At 38.4% G+C, this 5,233-nt stretch overlaps 1 pseudogene; it reads left to right on the top strand.

The window, feature by feature from the left end:
- The first annotated feature begins 1,787 nt into the window (after positions 1 to 1,787).
- On the top strand, positions 1,788 to 3,468 carry LOC105867080 (epidermal growth factor receptor substrate 15 pseudogene; annotated as a pseudogene).
- Positions 3,469 to 5,233: the final 1,765 nt, after the last annotated feature.

Genomic DNA, 5,233 nt, shown 5'->3' with positions numbered 1-5,233 from the left:
GAAATGAAGATGGAAATAAAAAAATTCTATGAAGAAAACAACAATGGAGAGACAAGTTATCAAATCCTCTGGGACACAGCTAAAGCAGTTCTGAGAGGAAAGTTTATCTCCATAAATGCCTATAACCAAAAGACAATAAGATCACAAATAGACAATCTAACAAAACGACTCAAAGAGCTGGAAAAAGAAGAACAGACCAAGCCCAAACCCAGCAGAAGAAGTGAAATCAACAAGATCAAATCAGAACTAAACGAAATTGAAAACAGGGAAGCTATTCAGGAGATTAATAAAACAAAAAGTTGGTTCTTTGAAAAAATAAACAAAATTGACACACCATTGGCTAGGTTAACAAAAAGCAGAAAAGAGAAATCTCTAATAAGCTCCATCAGGAACAAAAAAGGAGATATCACAACTGATCCCAAAGAGATACAAGATATAATTTATGAATACTACAAAAATCTTTATGCACACAAACTGGAATATGTGGATGAAATGGACAAATTTCTAGAAACACACAGCCTCCCTAGGCTCAACCAGGAAGAAATACATTCCCTGAACAGACCAATCTCAACAGCTGAAATAGAAACAGCAATTAAAAATTTCCCTACAAAGAAAAGTCCCGGTCCAAATGGCTTTACACCCGAATTTTACCACACTTACAAAGAAGAACTAGTACCTATCTTGCAGAAACTATTCCACAACATCGAGAAGAAGGGAAACCTCCCCTACACCTTTTATGAAGCGAATATTACTCTGATACCAAAACCAGGAAAGGATGCAACAAAAAAAGAAAACTACAGGCCAATATCCCTAATGAATATAGATGCAAAAATTTTCAACAAAATCTTAGCTAACCGAATCCAGATGCTTATCAAAAAAATAATCCATCATGACCAAGTGGGCTTCATCCCAGCGATAAAGGGGTCAATTCTCCAAGAAGACACATCAACTCTAAATGTGTGTATGCATCTAAGAACAGAACAGCAAAATACAAAAAGCAAAAACTGATTGAACTAAAAGGAGAAATATAGTATTATAGTATATTTTAATATACTGTCAGTAATTTATAGATAAAGCAGACACAAAATCAGTAAGGATATAGATGACATAAAGAGTACTAGTAATCAACTTGATTTAATTGACATAATAAGGCAATCCGTCCAACAACAGCAGAATATACATTCTTCTCAAACTCACTGTGAAATTCACCAAGTAGACCACATTCTGGGCCATAGAACACACTTAAACAAATTTAAAAGAATAGAAATTGCACAAAGTATTTTCTTAGATCACAGTAGAATTATATCAGAAATCAATAACAGAAAGATAGCTGGAAAGTTTCTAAATATTTGTAGACTAAACAACACACTTCTAAAGAATCCATAGGTCAAAGAAAAAGTTTCAAGAGAAATTTTAAAATATTTTGAATTAAATGAAAATGAAAATACAAATAACCAAAATTTGTGGATTGTTACAATTTTTGGAGGGAATTATAGAGGATCAAATTCACATATTCAAAAACACAAAAGATCTAAAGTAAATAACTTAAACTTCTACCTTAGGAAATTAGAGAACAAATTAAAACTAAAATGGAAGGGTTTGCGCTCTGCAGTGCCCTGCTCAGGGGGCCGGCAGGCAGGCGGGTGGGGCCAGGTGGGGCGGGGCGGGTGTGAGGAGGGAAGTCGTCACAGTTAGGGGAGACACCCGCCCTCCAGCCAGCTCGGGCCTAGCCTACGGTCGCTCCCTCGGCCTCCTCCCCTCCTTCCTCTCCAGTGCATGGTGGAAACGCCATGGCTGCGGAGGCCCAGCTCTCTCTGACACAGTTATCAAGTGGGAATCCTGTATATGAAAAATACTATAGACAGATTGATACAGGCAATACTGGAAGGATGTTGGCTTCTGAAGCTGCTGCTTTCCTGAAAAAATCAGGGCTTCCAGACTTGATACTTGGAAAGATTTGGGATTTAGCCGACACAGATGGCAAAGGTATCCTGAACAAATAAGAATTTGTTGCTTTGCGTCTTGTGGCATGTGCCCAGAATGGATTGGAGGTTTCACTGAGTAGCTTCAACCTGGCTGTTCCTCCACCAAGATTTCATGGTATCAGTAGTCCTTTGCTAATCAGTGGAACTTTTGCAGCTGAGCTCCCCTGGGCAGTAAAATCTGAAGACAAGGCCAAATATGATGCAATTTTTGATAGTTTAAGCCCAGTGAATGGATTTATGTCCAGTGATAAAGTGAAACCAGTGTTACTCAACTCTAAGTTACCTGTGGATATCCTTGGAAGAGTTTGGGAATTAAGTGACATTGACCATGATGGAATGCTTGACAGAGATGAGTTTGCAGTTGCCATGTTTTTGGTATACCGTGCACTGGAGAAAGAACCTGTGCCAATGTCCTTGCCTCCAGCCTTGATGCCACCTTCCAAGAGAAAAACGTGGGTTGTATCCCCTGCAGAAAAAGCTAAATATGATGAAATCTTCCTGAAAACTGATAAAGATATGGATGGATTTGTATCTGCATTGGAAGTTCATGAAATCTTCCTGAAAACAGGTTTACCTTCTGCCTTACTAGCCCATATTTGGGCATTATGTGACACAAAGGACTGTGGGAAACTTACAAAGGATCCGTTTGCATTGGCTTTTCACTTAATCAATCAAAAGTTAATGAAGGGCATTGATCCTCCTCATATTCTTACTCCTGAGATGATTCCACCATCAGACAGGGCTAGTTTACAAAAGAACATCATAGGATCAAGTCCTGTTGCAGATTTCTCTGCTATTAAGGAGCTAGATACCCTTAACAATGAAATAGTTGACTTACAGAGGGAAAAAAATAATGTGGAAGAGGACCTTAAGGAGAAAAAAGATACTATTAAACAGAGGACAAATGAAGTTCAGGATCTTCAAGATGTAGTTCAAAGGGAGAACACTAATCTGCAAAAACTACAGGCCCAGAAACAACAAGTACAGGATCTCCTTGATGAACTGGATGAACAGAAAGCCCAGCTAGAGGAACAACTCAAGGAAGTCAGAAAGAAATGTGCTGAGGAGGCCCAGCTGATCTCTTCTCTGAAAGCTGAATTAACCAGTCAAGAATCGCAGATCTCCACTTACGGAGAAGAACTGGTCAAAGCCAGGGAAGAGCTAAGCCGCCTACAGCAAGAAACAGCAGAATTGGAGGAGAGCGTGGAGTCAGGGAAGGCTCAGCTGGAACCTCTTCAGCAGCACTTCCAATATTCACAACAAGAAATCAGTTCAATGCAAATGAAACTGATGGAAATGAGAGATATGGAAAATCATAACAATCAATTAAATTGGTGCAGTAGCCCACATGGCATTCTTGTAAATGGTGCAACAGATTATTACAGCCTCAGCACCAGCAGCAGTGAAACAATCAACCTTAATGAACATGGTGAAGGCCAGAGCAACTAGAGTCTGAACCCATACACCAGGAGTCTCCAGCAAGAAGTAGTCCTGAAATACCACCTAATTTTATGCATGTTTAGCTGGATTACATAGATTCTTATATTTTGTTAAAATATGCATACTCAGTGGACCAATATAATATTTAAGTGTGTATATATTATATATATATATATATCTATAGCTCCATGCTCACTTGTGTAGGATGAATGTCTTAGAGTTGTTTGTGGTATTTTATGTTGTTGACTCTGCCTCCAGGGCCTGTGCTTGAAAAGGACAGTAAGTACTGCCTGAGAGCTAAGTGGCACTACTTACAAAGTTTTAACCATCTTCTACATACTGGTTCAGGTTTATTTGGACTCTATTTATAGAATTTTCTCTTATGTTTCAGACTCCTAAATTGTAGCCTGTAATTATGAGAATAAACTTTAAATAATAATAAAACATACCATCCATATTAAAAAAAAAACTAAAATGGGCAGAAGAAAGGAAGTAATTTTTAAGAGGAGCAGTAATAAATGAAAAAATATAGAGAGAGCCAAAACAAAACAGGAAACAACAGAGAAAAATCAAAAACATCATCAAAAACATCAACAACCTTCTAAGTTATGTATGACAATGGAAAAACAAGCACTACATGTACTCGCCATTATAGTGGCACTAATTGATCAACACTTACGTGCACATATGAAAGTAACATTCATTGGGTGTGAGGCAGGTGGAAGTGGGGAGCAAGGGATGAGTAAATTTACACCCAATGAGATAGGCACGCTTGTAGCTCTGACTTGTGTGATGCAAGGGTTATATATGAAACCAAAGTATCTGTACCCCCATAATATTCTGAAATTTAAAATATCAACAAAAGATATAGCCATCTAATCTTTGACAAAGCAGACAAAAACATACGCTGGGGAAAAGAATGCCTTTTCAATAAATGGTGCTGGGAAAACTGGATAGCCACTTGTAGAAGGCTAAAGCAGGACCCACACCTTTCACCTCTCACAAAAATCAACTCACGCTGGATAACAGACTTAAACCTAAGGTATGAAGCTATTAGAATTCTAGAGGAAAATGTTGGAAACACTCTCCTAGACATCGGCCTAGGCAAAGAGTTTATGAAGAAGTCCCCAAAGGCAATCACAGCAGCAACAAAAATAAATAAATGGGACATGATCAAACTACAAAGCTTCTGCACAGCCAAAGAAATAGTCATGAAAGTAAACAGACAACCTACAGAATGGGAGAAAATTTTTGCATCCTATGCATCCGATAAGGGACTGATAACTAGAATATACTTAGAACTCACGAAAATCAGGAAGAAAAAATCAAATAACCCTATTAAAAAGTGGGCAAAGGACTTGAACAGAAACTTTTCTAAAGAAGACAGAAGAATGGCCAACAAACATGAAAAAATGCTCATCATCTCTAATCATCAGGGAAATGCAAATCAAAACCACAATGAGATATCACTTAACTCCAGTGAGAATGGCCTTTATCAAAAAGTCTCCAAATAACAAATGCTGGCGTGGATGTGGAGAGAGAGGAACACTCCTACACTGCTGGTGGGACTGCAAACTCGTCCAACCTCTGTGGAAAGCAATATGGAGATACCTTAAAGCAATACAAGTGAATCTACCATTTGATCCAGCAATCCCATTGCTGGGCATCTACCCAAAAGATCCAATGACACTCTACAAAAAAGACACCTGCACTCAAATGTTTATAGCAGCACAATTCATAATTGCAAGGCTGTGGAAACAGCCCAAGTGCCCATCAATCCAAGAATGGATTAATAAAATGTGGTATAT

Source organism: Microcebus murinus, chromosome X, assembly GCF_040939455.1.
Source record: "Microcebus murinus isolate Inina chromosome X, M.murinus_Inina_mat1.0, whole genome shotgun sequence".
In the NCBI taxonomy this organism is placed as follows: domain Eukaryota; kingdom Metazoa; phylum Chordata; class Mammalia; order Primates; family Cheirogaleidae; genus Microcebus; species Microcebus murinus.
This window is presented reverse-complemented; position numbering and strand designations above follow the sequence as displayed.